Source organism: Rhinolophus sinicus, chromosome 17, assembly GCF_057876585.1.
Source record: "Rhinolophus sinicus isolate RSI-liver-muscle chromosome 17, RSI-T2T, whole genome shotgun sequence".
NCBI classification, from domain to species: domain Eukaryota; kingdom Metazoa; phylum Chordata; class Mammalia; order Chiroptera; family Rhinolophidae; genus Rhinolophus; species Rhinolophus sinicus.
This window is the reverse complement of record NC_142517.1, coordinates 43421950-43437914: the sequence shown is the minus strand read 5'-3', so window position 1 is coordinate 43437914 and position 15965 is coordinate 43421950. Positions and strand designations below refer to the sequence as shown.

The following is a 15965-nucleotide window of genomic DNA, read 5'->3' as shown; positions in this document are numbered from 1 at the left end:
ACACTAGATGATTAAAATATGGAAGCACAACAAGAGATAAGAGATAGTTGCAAGAAATGGAGATAAGGCTCTCAAAAAATTCTATGAAACAGGAGCTTCAAGTATGTGGAAGGCAACAAGGATGGGATGTTGAGCTAAACAACCTCACTGTAACTTGATCATGCCTGTAAAGGGCCTATCGCATTAGGATGTATTCGGGGTTAGGACTTCAACATATGATTGGGGGGAGAGAGGGGGACAGGTATAACACATGGGAAATCATAGATGAGGCCCTGACAATTATTAAGGCACTTTCTGTCCTAGATTGGGTTTACAATGTTGATGAAGATGACCTACTACATAATTTTAAAAAATGACCCAAAGATTGGGGAGGGAAGAGACTCAAACTGCTTTACCCCTTGGAGACAGGCAACCAAGCTACGGTCCTTATTAGATTCTTGGAAGTAAAAGACACCCAGATTCAGCTAATGAGGTTTGGGCAGGGTTCACAGTGGGGAAGAGAAGCTGAAGTAGCCTTGTGAGTGGAGCTTTTATACATTTTAATACACTGTTGTTTTTTGCTTCTACATCTGAATGTAGACAAATTAATGTTATGCGCTTTACTACCCCTGAGTGCCAGGAGGGATCCTCCATTTTAGGAAGAGTGGCACATAGAGAGGTAGCAGTGTGGCATACATAGCTTTCCAACCCCCCAGTTGTGGCCAGGTACTCGAGGTACCTACACTCTCCTGACTTTTGGCACCAGTGGGTGGGCCAGGATTTAGCACTCGTGACCCTACCCAAAGCTTTCATTAGATAATGCCCCATTAGTTAGAGAATCAAAGCCTCAGTCACAAAAGCCATGACCTCCAACAGCAGGTGGGGGGAGTGGGGCAGAGGGGTAGGAGGGCTGACACTCACAAAGCAATATTTGGGGGCATGGTCACCAAATAAAGTTTCTTGAGAGTATGTGGGTACATTTACAATGGTCATTTCCTCTGGGAGTTGAGGAAAAAATATTCTTTCTTCAAACTCCCACCATCCAAAACAAAAAGCCTAGCCCCTTCTGTATTGGGTATTGAAGAGAGCACGTGTCTCATCTGGGCCTTCTGCCTGGTCTTTCATGTCAGCTAAACTGCAGACCAATACTTTTTTTAAAAGAAGGGCTCAATGTACGAGGCTATGTGGGAAGCTATCCTGCAAACTAAGGCACATTTTGCACCCCTGGGGCACCAACAGCACCTATGACCTCTTTGAGCAAAACGTCCCTATGACTGATGATTTCACCAATTGGAGCCACTGGCAAAGCAAAGCAGCTCTTACCTGGTGGTTCCTCCCCAACATGGCCACCAGATACTCCTTTTGAAAAGCAGCTATTAGCTTGCTTCTGGGCTTTACTGAACGGCTGACCTCTGAACATCTGACAAATCGAGGCTGTAGAATTCTAGTCTGATGGCCTCATTTTAGGTGGGGGGGGGGGGGGTTGAATTCAAATTCAATAACAAACAAGGAGGGAAGGGCCGAACAAGCTTCCTGGTCAAATGGCAATGGTACCAGTGATATCTTGGCTTTACATGAAAAAGTAGCAGTTATCTCTTTGGGGGAGGAAATTTTTCTAAAAACTTGGGCTTAGTTCACTGATGGTTCAGCTAAGCTAACTTGATGGTACCCACTGCCCTACTCTGACTGTTCAATCTCAGCACCAGCTATCCAGAACTCAAAATGGAAGAAGGCAGAAAGCAGTGGCCTCCTCAGAGGTTGGGGCTCAAGGCCATTCTCAGAACTCTAGACAATCATCTCTTTGAGGAACCAGGTTATATTTTTACTGTCTCTTATTTTGTTGCCAGTAACCTCGCTATTTCATCTGTCACTTGGAAAACTAAGACTGGCATTTTAGAGAGATCCCTTTTAGAGGCGAAGAACTGTGGAAAAGAATCACAGCTGCTGATCAAGTGTATAGGTCACGCAGGTAGACGCCACAGTAAACACCTGCTCTCTGATGAGACTGACTGGAATCAAGCCTGTACCACCCTGATTGCTACAAGGTGACAATCATCACACTGGGCATGGAAAGACAGCCATCACCACAGGCTGAGCACAAACAGAAGAGCTCTGTTTCCAATGCAGAGGCTGCAACCGCAGGCCTGGCTTGGGACTCATTGCAGAACTGACCCATTTGCCTTGGAGTGAGGGAGGTCACATTACATGGGATGCTGTCCCTTGTCTGCTCCTGGTAGGCTGACCATATGGGACTTTTGACTCTGTTTCAAGGTGATTCCTGGTGTCTTACAACCGCTGACAATTTTCCTCCATCTGTAGCTTGCATTTCACACTCAGAATGGCATTTTGATGAGTAGAAGTATTACATTTGATGAAGTCCAATTTATTAATGTTTCATGATTAGAACTTTTTGTGTATTATTTATTCAACAGTTTTTGACCACAAGCCATCAATTTTGTATGACTCAACCTAATTAATGTGGTTCAACCATATTAATATATGTCCCATATATTAATTTATTTGATTTTCACAGTAAACTATTAGCATAGACATCTCCATTTTACAAGTGATAAAACTGAGGAAAGAGAGATTAACTTCCCTATAAGGTCACACAGTTAATTAATGATAGAGTGAGATTCAAACACAGGCAGTCTGGCTTTGAAGTCTGTGCTCAGTCATGATGCTATATCACAGGTTCCATCTGGTATTGAAGTATCAGTTAATATGTCTCTCTCTAGTCGGTGTGCTCCTTGAAGTGAAAACTTTACTTTCCTTTGTAACACTTGTACCCAGCACAGTGCCTTGCACATAGTAGATGCCCATAATATTGAGGAAAGCATAGATGAATGAACGGGGAGGTCTTCACTAGGGCCACCCCGAGGACTGCTGGTTTGACAATGGCCATGGTCTTTCAGCCTTGATGCATTTGCATAGTGCACCTGCTGACCTTTGAACATACACCATGTTTTCTGGAACTCATCCCCTTTTAGATCCTTCCTCTTTAATTAAAGCATTAAATATGGTAACTGCAAGGGTTAGGGGAAGTCTCTGAACTATATGACTAAAAAATCCTATTACAAAAGATCCTAGGTATTCAAATCAACATTGTCTCAAGGACAGAGAAACATGCTGCATATAAAAGATTGCAAAACTTAGATGTTATTCTCCCAATTCCACTTAAGAACCATTTCTACCACCTCAAAAAAATCTCCATATCTACTATTATATTCTCACATAACTGTTATAACCACATATGACTATATATATGTATATATAGTACTATATATTATATCTACATAATATTGTTTTATAAATAAATACATACAATGCAATCCAGCCACAAAGAAGTTAGTTTGTGGCATATTTAAAATATTATTATCATTATCATTATCAAATTCACCAAATAGATTTTTCGAAGAATCTTACCATCTCCTTTATAATAATACCATTATTTGAAAAAAAGTCAACCTTATTCACTCTTGGTGTCAGTGCAGGCTACCCTAGCACACTTACTTAGGTAAGAAATTTTGATGTGAGTTTCTCTAGGCTGTTCAGATGAGTTATGTTATAATTTTTGATAATTAGCACTCATAAAAACAGAAACATGCTTTACATATAGTCAAGGTATAAAATTCCTTCCCAGATTTAAAACCTCTGAATATGTATCACTTCTAATTTGTGCCTTATAGTTGAATGGTACCAATACCAACTCATGTCAGCCTTGATACAAAGGATATTTTGCAGAAATGTTAGCTTTCCTATATAACTTATATATTGATGGAAGTGGGGGTTGCTAAAGCCAAATCTGGTTATTTTGCAATATCATAACTTCATTTGTTCTTAATACTTCTTGTGACGGTATTTTACAACTACTTGATCTGACATAAAATAAAGCTCTTACCCTAACTTTCTAATTTGTATTCAGCTTTGAGAGAACAATTGCTTTACCACATAGGTAGCATGTAGGTAAATATATTTTTCTTATAACTAAGTAACTAGAAAAATACCTAGGAAATTATTTTTAAAACTTAACTCATTTTCATTCATCATATTCGGGTCCTTTAAAGAAAAGGTGCCTTGAAAATTCCAGCTGTTGCTATTATTATAGTCATTTAAATTATTAGTAGTAATATTTCATACTCATTTCTCTTAATGTGGATATAAATAATTACAACAATAATAATAATTGCCCTTCATAGAGTAAGTTGCATTTTGTAATATTTCTGGATGGGTATGATTAGTAACATGATCAATTTTTCCCAGAATGCAATACAAAATATATTTTTTATTAGGGTATTAGGAAATCTTGCAACCAAAAATTTTATATGCACAATATATCACCAACTAAATTTAGGGTGATACGTTATGAATGTCTCTGCTAAAAAAGAAATGTACAAATATTGTGCTATACCACTTTCACCAAAAAGTCAGAATGATAATGATAATGAAAATGACCAGAAATATAAGTCACAGAGAGACGTATGGAATTCCAGGTTTTCTAGATTAAAGAATCTGTGAGATTCTCTAATGCAAAGTCTTGACTGCTCACTTATTTTCAAATGCACTTATTAGACTCCAGCCCTAGAGATTCTGATTCAATGGATCTGGATGTTGACTCATAATCCATATTTTTGATAGGTAACTCAGAAGACCCTGGTGAAGGATTTCTCATACCACGCTTTGAGAACTGTGATCTGGAAAGACTGGAGTATCAGACAGGTTGCCAAGATGGAGACTCTGACACACAGAATGAGTCTGAAATCTGGTTATCAGAGTGAGATCACAACATCAGGGCCTGGCTGGAAGTGATGTCCCTGAGATTGGGTTAAAGTTCCAGCCATGTTAATGTCCAAGATCGGATTGGTCTTAAAGAATGGGGTGGGGCTAAAGCTACAGGCAGGAATGCAAGTGGTTCTGGCTGAAGACAGGAAAAGGTCCAAGAGGCTAGGAGATAGGCAGCCACTGTCACTCAGTGCCTCTCTCACATCCACCTCCTGAGACTCTGCAGCCAAGTAGAGAATGGCTCTCCCCTCTCAAATCTGCCCATACTTTAGGTGTGGAGATGAGCCATTCTCTCTCTTCTCAAACTTGCCTGTGTTAGCCCTGACTCTAGGATGATTTTCTGAAAGGGTGTCAAGTATAAACAAAGAAGAATGAGGATGGCAGAGCAACCTGGGACTGGGGTTATGAGGATACACAGATGAGAGTTAACTAACTCTCTCTAGGCTTACCAGTGAAGTTGACTTCTATTTTGGCAATGGCACATCTGTGAGTAAAATGACTTCCTGGAATTCACCTAAAGAAATGAACTGAGCTATAATAGAAATCAGTGATTTAGTTGACCATCAAGATCTGAGGAGCATTAAAATCCCTTTCCCAAAGATTCTCATTCAGTAGGTCTCAAGTAGAGTTTAAGAATCTGTGTTTTTAAAGAATGACCCAGATATTTCTTATATACAGCTAGAATTGGGAACCAAAACAAAATCAGAAAGTTCACATATGCCTGAAGATTGTCTTCGGTTTATCAAGAATTTATAGCTTGAAAATTCTAATAATTAATTCTATTGTTATTAATTACTACGGCCAACTACACAATTTTCCATTGTGTTTGAAATGTTGCTTAGTGTTTTTATGCCTCTAATCATAATTCAAGTTAAGACATTTTAACTAGAGTCCATCAACAATCATTAAACTAGTGTTTTATGGCCGTGTTGCTACCTCTGTGTCACCTAATGATCTGTGGAAGACAACTAGAGAGTGACTAAAATTTTGTCATCAGACAGTAGTTTTCAGAAAGGGAAAGGGCACGGCCTACTGAAGAATAGAAGATCAAAAGAAAGAACCCCTGGTATGACGAAAGCCCCGTGAAAGTGCAATATTTAGCAAAATGCCAAATTGTAAAGTGTAGATTTCATATAATATACTGTCTTTGGGATAATGAAACATTCATTCAAAGGAGGGAAATGGGTAGAGTGACGTGGTGTGACAGGCTGTGACTCTTATGTGAGGAGACAGTGGCAAGTTTGACACCAGTAATGACCACAGGTTTATTTAGAATTGTTCCTCGGTTAAGAGGAGATGGTAAAGCAGAGGAAGAGAGAGACAGCCAGGAAACTGAGTTTTGTTTTTCTGTCTAAAAGAGAGAAATGCTAATTGAGGAAGTTATGTTCTTGAACTAATTATGACAGCTGAAGACAGAAAAAATAATATTTCACTTTCAAAGGACAAGATAGTTGTTCAAAATCTTACTTAGCTAAGATTTAAAGCAAAGTAGCATCAAACCATTTTAATTTTAGTCACTTTTAGCACAGACTAGAAAGACCTATGATTCTTGGGAAAAGTTATGTAATAGTTGAGAGAGAAGTATTATAGAGGGCTATTGTATAGGGCACAGACTCTCCCCTGGGAACTGTCTCATTTGTTCTGGAAACTACTACTTACTCCCTGTAAAAAAAAATAATATAAGCAGAGCCACTTTAAAATGGAGTCAGAGTTGCCATGCCAGAAAACCTGTCTTGCATGTCGTATGCCTCAAACCTTTGGAATGTTAAAACACAGTAAAATAACCTTTGGACTGGGCCTAAGGCAACATTATGTCACAAAGAACCATTTGCAAAGATAACAAGAAAGCAGATATGACTATGGGAAGATGGCTACCAGCTAAAAACTTAAAAACGTTGTTTAGAATTAACATCATTATGCTATGTTATTTGCACCAGTAAAAACACGTTCCCTCTATTGTTGATTCCTTCCCTTTTTCATAACTACCCCTTGTCTTTGTCTCCTAATTGGAACACCATTTGGGCTTCAGCCTGAATCAGTGCTTCCTGAATAACTTTTTTTTTTTTAATTTCAGATAAATGCTTGCTGCCTCTGTTTTTGGCCTTTTCTTTTTAGGTAGACACCCCTAAACACCAAATCCATCTATATCCACATGGGTACTATTGGGCTTTCCTGGATAGTCTAATGTGACCCCACTCCTGGTTATATTTGATTGCCCTGGGGTAAGCTCTGACCCAAGCTGAGCAAATCAATCTTCTCTGCGAATCTGAAATCAGTCAAAGAGATTCCTGCTATTTTAGCTGCTCTCCTGAAAAGAAGTCATGAATTCTTGGGAAGTGATACAGAAACCATTTCCTGTCATGACAACTTAAAAACAGATATCAAGTCTGTAACATGAAAGAAGAAAGAAGTAGATATGAAAAGAGAAGCAGAGACAAGAGAAAAAATGTCAGTGGCAATTTATATCCCTGTACTAATTATTCTTCGGGTTTGGATACACTCTGTTCTAGTTCATGCTAGTCTAAATCAGGCTTTCGTAAATGCAGTCAAAAGATTTCCAAGTAATGTAGAAGAAGAATGCCATAGGATTGACCAGAAGGGACCAAAGTGAAATGCCTAGAGAAGAAGGAGGAATTTGAAATTGCCATTTTTTCACTCCAAAATGAAGCAGACTGGGTAGGGATAAACTCAAACTGTGAGTGGTTATTGTCAGACAGCAAAACGGAATAATCAGGCTCAAGTCAGGATCCCAGAGGTAAAGGATACGGGTGATCAATACCTAAAAAGTTTGGTTACCAGTGGATTGGCCAAATTACAAAGGCTCAAAATAGATATGGTTGGTTGAGTTAAGCAAGGTTCAGAGTCCACATCTGAATATCAACCTTAGATTTCTGATGGGAACACAGAAACAGTGCTATGTTTACCCTTTAAAAGATCTTGATCCCTGTAAAATAGAAAGTAGATACTCCCATATTGGGCTTAGGTGCTAATCTTTTTACTGTGGCTGATATATTTTGGTTTATTTATCTCTTTTAGATACTGTAAGTTTATTTTTCTATATACAAGTGAAGACTGTTTGATTGTGTCATATATATTAATCTCTTAATGATGTCCATTTACTAAGATTGAGTTGTCTATCATAGAACATGGTGATACCATATTATAAGAATAAGGAAAGTATGGGAGTTATTAATAACCTCCTAATGATGGGTCTTGAAAATTCAAGTTAACCATTGATAACATATGTCTCTGAAGGTACATGTCACAGATTGTCCAATTTAACTGTTGTCATATAAATGTACCTGGTATTAAGCATACCAAAATGATTCTATGGATTATGACACAATTTAATATGGCCATAGATTTAATCTTCACTCCTACAAATTATTTTAATCACTATACCTAAAGAGGTCAGTTGTACTGACAAATCAATTAAATTAAACTATTTAAACTTACGTAAGTAGACCTAGTCTGTTGATGGGCATGAAGATCTTTTAGATATTAAATGCAGCAGGATCCACGTGACAGAGTTATTGAAGTAGACCCATTCTATAGTGTCCAATACTGTGTACTTGACCTCTATGCTTACTCAGAAAATATCCTAAGATAATGACATGCTGTGTAAAGTTATAGGATGAAAGAGTACTGAAGTTGGAGGACGAAGAGGTGGGATATATAAAATCTGGTTTTCCATCTTAATAAATTCAAGGAACTCAGAATCCCTGAACTTCAATTTTTAAAAAAATGATACCATATTATATTACCTTCCCTGCCACATTGAAAGGGTGGCAGTGAGGAATCAAAATAGTATTAAAGAAAACTCTTTGTAAAAAAGGGAAATAAGGGGCTGGGGACTCGGCTTGTTGTGTTGCTGCCGTAGAACTGGAGACGGTCCAGCTGCCACCATAGTTCTTCCAGCCGCCCACAATGTCATCTCATTTAGTAGAACAGCCGCCACCTCTGCACAATAATAACAACTCTGAGGAAGGGGAACAGGGTTTGCCACAGCCAGCCAGCCTCAACAGTCCCCGGGTGGAGCTATCCATGAACAGCACCAATGGCAATGATAATGGCAGTGGGGAAATGGGGGGCTGGAACACATCTCTTCCTCATCCTCCATCCACAATGGAGACATGGAGAAGATTCTCTTGGATACACAACATGAATCGGGACAGAGTAGTTCAAGAGGCAGCTCTCACTGTGACAGCCCTTCCCCAGAAGAAGATGGACAAATTATGTTTGATGTGGAAATGCACACCAGCAGGGACCATAGCTCCCAGTCAGAAGAAGAAGTTGTAGAAAGAGAGAAGAAACTGATGCTTTGAAGAAAAGTGTAGACTGGCCCAGTAGGCCTGAAAACATTACACCTAAGGAGTTCTACTTCAGGCACCCTAAATGTGCCATTTCTTTAAGCATGAGGAAAAGTGGAGCCATGAAGAAAGGGGGTATTTTCTCTGCAGAATTTCTTTAGATGTTCATTCCTTCTATCTTCCTTTCTTATGTTTTGGCTTTGTGGCTAGGCATCTATATTGGAAAATGACTGAACACACCTTCTGCCAGCACCTATTGAAGGAAAGAAAGCCCCTGGGAAAGCGTGTGACCTATGAAGTGGTATATTGTCACAGTAATTTATTTGAACTTGAAACCACTGTAAGCATGACCCAACTTACAACCCTGTTTTTACATACCCAAGCTCCAGTAACTCTTAAATCCAGTATTTTATTCAAACTCTGTTGAGGCATTTTACTAACCCTATTCCCTTTCTGGCCCGTAAGACACTTTAGAATTTCCTAACAGAGTTTACTGTTTTTAGAAATTTGCGAGGGCTTCTTTTCTGCAAATGCCACCAGCAGATAATAATTTTGTCAACAAAGCTATTGTCTCCTTTTAGTACCACCAGACTTAGACCTGCATCATTCATAGTATAAATTTTACTCTTGTAGGATAACTCCCATCTCTCTCTTAAAACAAGATCAGTTTAGCAAATGATATACAGGTTTCATTGTTTTGTTTTTCAAGACAAAGGTAAGCTTCCTTAAGCTTGAATTTATAGTTATTAAAAAAGAAAACAAGCAAAATAAAGCACAAGCCACAAGAAAAAAAATATATCCTAGGCAATAAAACATTATTTTAAACCAGCTTTGGAGACACTTTTTGTCTAAGCCTCCTAAAGGTTCCTTTTAATTTGTAGGAGGCAGGCTATATAAATAATAGGAATGAAATAGAATAAGAACTAAAATACATCAGCAGATTTTAATACTAGTATGTTGTAATGTTGTCTTTTCTATGGTGTAGACTCTTTATTTCTGATAAGGAACGTCTCAGGCCTAGAAATATATGAAACTGCGTTTGGGATTTTTTTGTGTGTGTGTGGTATTTTTATGTTTATTAGCCACATGTGAATTTTTCATGACTCTTAACATTTTTTAAATTTTTTTTTCTTTTTTTCCTAAGAGATTTTGGAAAGAGATCCAGTTTATGGTATAAATGCAGGCTTCTTGTTTTAGGAAGCATCACATATACTCTGAAGCCTTTCAACTCTGAAAATATTTGTTTCAGAGTTATTCCAAGCACTTGTGCAACTTTGAAAAACAGACTTGGTTTGTGGGAACAGTTGACAAAGTCCTGAAAAGATGCCATTTGTTTTCTTCTGATTTCTCCCTTTTTAATATTTACTATACGGTCCTCCTAAAGTGATTCCTGTGATTCTGCAGGCACTGGTCATTTTCTTTTGTAGCCATCTGCAGTTATGTTAAACTCCAGAACCCTCAACAACTTCCTTCAGTAATATACTTTTTGTTTGTGTTTCTAAAATGTGAAGCTTTAGAAACTGTTAGAAAGCATCAGGATTACCAATTATTTCAATTAGATTGTTAGAAAGCATCAGGATTACCAATTATTTCAATTAGATTTATTGGATTTCAGAAAACGTAGCTTTCAGAAAAAGCTACTTTTTGTTTGTGTTTCTAAAATGTGAAGCTTTAGAAACTGTTAGAAAGCATCAGGATTACCAATTATTTCAATTAAATTGTTAGAAAGCATCAGGATTACCAATTATTTCAATTAGATTTATTGGATTTCAGAAAACGTAGCATGATTCTAAAGGATACTATTATATATTTTATATACTATAAATAATTACTGTTTATGATATAGACATTACTATTGAATACTTAAAAACGATTGTTAATTTTAAAACTAACAATCTACTCATTAAATAAAGCATACCAGACTAACAAATACAAATAAAAGAAACAAAAGAAGACATACCTCACCCCACTCCCAAAAGGTCTCTAAGTTTCCAGCTAATAACCAGGACTGAAACTGCTGGAGAGAGAGTGGAAATGAAAAATCAGGAATGCATAGGTGGCTTTAGAGGTAATCAGAAGAAGAAGATATTTCCGTGATGTGATTTTAGATGTGCCAAAATGGCTCCACTGATTAAAAGCGAAATAAGAAAAGAAGACCTAGTCATTTTACTTACTAATTCTCGAGTCCCCAAGATGAACTCTATAACCACTTGTTCAAATGTATTACCAGTGAAAAAAATGACTTTTGTTAGTCATTTACACCTTGGTTTAAACAAGTTAACACATGTTGAATACCTACTGTGTGCATGAATATAACAAAGCTACAAAGAGCTACAAAGGAGAATAAAATGCAGTTCTTTTTAAGAAACTCACAGTCTAATGGGAGAATCAAATCCATGTGTAAAAAATTGCAATATATAATATTATTAGTTCTATAATAGAAGTACAAACTTCAGTGAGAACAAACAGAAGCGTGGTGGATTTAGAAAAGGCTTTTTCTCAGAAATGTATTTCTGGTTGAATGTGAGAGAAAAGAATTGACATAAGGAGATTAGATACCTCAGAAAGGAATCCATAAAACGTGGGAAAAAATCACAGAAAAGTAAAACAGAGGTATTGGGGGAAAATACATGGCTTTGCCAATAGTAATATGATTGGTAATTTGGCATAAATTCTGAGTATCTGGGTCATAATTTAGTCAACAATTCTTTTTTAGGCTGTGTTGCCTAGCCAACTGAAAATAATAATAATAATAACAATAATAATAATAATAATAATAATGGCAAAGGAAATTTCCAAGTGAAGAGTGAGGAAATTGTGAGTGAATCTCTTCCTAAAAGCTGAAAATTTTAGTTGGAATGAAGATAGCCAACAGGAAATAAACATCCAACAAGCAAGGAAGGAAGAAGAGTCAATACCACTCTAATTTCATGAGATGGAGGGTCTCTATGTTCTTTGAATGGTTTCATATGCTTAGAACTCCTTTTGTTTGAAATGATCCCAGATACATTATTTTCCTGTCAGAGCAGGGAAATAATATTAACAAATCTAAAAATAATATGCTAAGAAATACACTTGCTTTATTTTTCTTGGCTACCTTGGAAGAATAACTATCACTCCCTCCACCCCCGCTCCTCACCCCCACCCCCTGGAATTACTTGCAGTTAATTTTCGTGTTAGGTAAAATAACTGACACAGGCCGGCCCGGTGGCTCAGGTGGTTAGAGCTCCATGCTCCTAACTCCGAAGGCTGCCGGTTCAATTCCCACATGGGCCAGTGGGCTCTCAACCACAAGGTTGCCAGTTCAACTCCTTGAATCCCTCAAGGGATGGTGGGCTCCGCCCCCTGCAACTAACATTGGACACAGCACCTTGAGCTGAGCTGCTGCTGAGCTCCTGAATGGCTCAGTTGGTTGGAGTGCATTCTCTCAACCACAAGGTTGCTGGTTCGACTCCCACAAGGGATGGGGGGCTGCGCCCCATGTAACTAGCAATAGCAACTGGACCTGGAGCTGAGCTGAGCTGCGCCCTCCACAACTAAGATTGAAAAGACAACAACTTGACTTGAAAAAAAGTCCTGGAAGCACTCACTGTTCCCCCAATGAAGTCCTGTTCCCCTTCCCCAATAAAATCTTTAAAATAAATAAATAAATAAATAACTGACACATTTTCATTTGACAACTGGTCATACGTAATCTTGTTGCTATCACAAACTAGTTGAGAACTCATGGAAATCTTCTTAGTGGGCCAAATGCAAATGTCCTGATTTCTAGTCTTTTATGGTAATTTCTTTGCTGAGTTGACAGATTGTTATATCTCCTTGCTTTTCAGTTTCACATATTTTTTTTTTATTTTTATAAAAGAGGCTTAGAGGATTTTCCTTGTTCACTACTGTTACAAGAAAATAGAATTTTAGAATAGCTATAGTTTGCCCAGTGGTGAGAGAGATGAGTAACTTATAAAGAGTTACAGCTCTTCTAATATCCTAGCAGTGTTCTCATTATTTGCAATCAAGTTAAAAAAAAAAATTGCAGAGCAAATAGAACTTACATCCATCTGAGGTAAAACATTTCATTATATTTTATTATCCCCAAGTCAATTCCTAAAGCAATGTGTGAATTAAAATGTTTTATCCAGCATTTTCAAGAAACCAATTTAAAATCACACATCTTATAACAAATTGCCAGAAATATTGCAAGCAGCCATTAATTTACTCCAAACTAATTAAACTCTACATTAATACATGCAATAATACACATGCATTTGTTCCTAACTTCCTTTTGTAATTAAGCATGGGTACAAGGCATTGCTTCCCTTGACAAAGAATTTTAATACTCTGGCTTGATCTTTCCCTTGTCTTCTCTGGCCCCTACTGCCAAGTGGCAAAAGTCACTCTGTCTAGCGTCACCCTTCTTTTCTCATTTAAAAGAGCAATTTCTTTTAAACACTAATGTATACTATGTAGTGAGTTTCTGGGTATCCTGGGTAGCCTTATATTTGGGAGACATTCCATCCTCAAGTCCATGGGAAGGAACTCCCAGAAGGTTAATAGAAAGTTCAAAATAAGTTTTTCAAAATTTAACATCAATAGTATGAAGGAAATGAATGTATATTGCATTAGTGCTTAGTCAAGATCAGTTATATATCAGTTAGGGTTCTCAAGAGAAACGGGACCTGTAGATTGGATGATGCCCGCCATAATGTCCACCCACACTCTCATCGACACACCCAGAAATAATGTTTAATCTGGGCACCCACAGCCAGGCAACTTGACACATAAAATTAACAATAATGAGTCCACCCCTTATCAACTTGGCACCCATACACATCTTCTTAAACCATACTTAATCTCCAAATAAAGACAATAACAAGGTCATAATTCTGCCTAACATGATACAACTATCCTGTATACAACCGACAATTCACTAACCCCTTCCTCAGAAGAGAAGGTAAATTTCTTGAGAAGAAAAGCATCTTATACTATATGACAACAGATTAAGAGAGGAAAGAAAACCTATACACACACACATGCATTTATGGCAAAATAAGAAGAAAATGTTTATGAAAATTTCAGTCTTTATTTCTGTAACTAATCACATGGTCATAGCTGGTATTTGCAACTTCCTTTTTCCACTACTCTTTCCCTTTGCCTTCACCAAGCACCTCAGCTGGTGATGGTTCTTTACCTGGTGGGGTGACTTAAATCTCCGTTCCTGAAGGATCTGGGCCATTAGCAGTCCTACCTGGGTTGTGTTGTTGTAGTTTTCCATTGACCTCAGTCACAGGGCATGCTAATACTAAGAGATGCCTTAGGGTCTCCTGTATTCCAGACACCCTCCTTCCTACCTCCATTGCGGAGCAGCAGTCCAATTTACCCTTGGTAGTCAGGATCTATCACCCCAGACAATACAGTAACTCCCTTCTTTGACTTTGAATCCCTTTTTCGCTCTTGTATTCCTTTGTCTTTGCCTCCCTTTTTTGAAAACTTTCCCCTATATTAAGCTAAGGTATTTCACTTTGCCTGTTGATTCAGAAGCATGAGAAGCCCCAAGTGGCCAGGTGCACGGCAGCCTGGACCTGGTGTAGAGCTTTCTCTTGTTCTGGACTCCACTCAAAGCTAGAAGTTTCTTGGGTCACTTGGTACATGGGCTGGACTGAAGTATCACATCCAAAGGAGGAATGTTGCCTCCCAAATGCAAAGAGGACCAATAGACATCATGCCTCTTTTTGGGCTGTAGGATATGTCAGATGCAACAACTTATCCTTCACCTACAAGGGATATCTCTATATGCCCCACACCAGTGGATCTCTAGAAATCTCACTAAGGCAGAAGGCCCATGAATTTTAGTCAGGTTTATTTCCCACCCTCTGACATATAAAATGTCTTACCAATAAGTCTACAGTAGTTGCTACTTGTTGCTCACTAGGCCCAATCATCAATGTAATGAACCAGAGTGATACCTTGTGGAAGGAAACTGCCAGCTGGAAGCAAGCTGGTTTTGGCAGACCTCATGGACAGGGATGGGGCAAAAAAGGCATTTGCGGGATCAGTAGCTACATACCCCGTACCAGGGAAATGTTAATCTTCTCAAGCAATGATACTACAACTGGTACAGCAGATGCAAGTGGAATCACCACATGGTTAAACTTTCAATAATCCACTGTCACTCTCCCAAATCCATCTGTGTTTTGCACAGGCCCACATGGGAGAGTTAAATGGCGATGTGGTGGGAACCATCACCTCTGCCGCCTTCAAGTCCATGATCGTGGCACTGAGCTCTGCCTCATTCCACCATGAATGTGGCAGTGCTTTGGATTTACTATTTTGCTAGATAGCAGCAGTTCTAATGGTTTCCAACTTGGCCTTCCTCACCATAATAGCCCTTATTCCATAGGTCAGGGGACCCATGTGAGAATTCTGCCATCTACTCAGTATGTTTATTTCAATTATGTATCCTAGAACTAGCTGGGAAAGAACCATAGGATGTGTCCAGGGACCCACTGGGCCCACTGTAAGATGAATCTGAGCTAAAACTCCATTGATTATCTAATCTCCATAAGCTCCTACTCGGACTGGTGGACCACAGTGATGTTTTGAGTCTCCTGTAATTTATATCAGTTTAGAGCCTGTGTCCAATAATCCCTGAAAATTCTGATTATTTTATTTCCCTCCTCCTACACCATTACCCTGGTAAAAGGTCATATGTCCCTTCATGGAAGGCTGGGAGAAAGATTGGCAGTATACATTTTTTGTTGGTGTACTGGGATCCTACCTCAAGGGGACACAGCTTCCCCTTCATTCAAAGAGTTCCTGATCTGTAAGCTAGTTCAAGTCTGGGAATTGATTGATGAGGCCATGACTCTCTGATTTTTGATTCAGGTTAGACTTGCTCAC

At 38.4% G+C, this 15965-nt stretch overlaps 1 long non-coding RNA gene and 1 pseudogene across 5 annotated transcripts in view; one reads left to right on the top strand and one right to left on the bottom strand.

Moving 5' to 3' along the window:
• The window catches only part of LOC141570624 (uncharacterized), a 757454-nt gene that overhangs the window by 132188 nt on the left and 609301 nt on the right, over positions 1-15965 (bottom strand). The gene's annotated exons all lie outside the window — the stretch shown is intronic.
• Positions 8689-9331, top strand: LOC109458273 (BCL2/adenovirus E1B 19 kDa protein-interacting protein 3-like pseudogene; annotated as a pseudogene).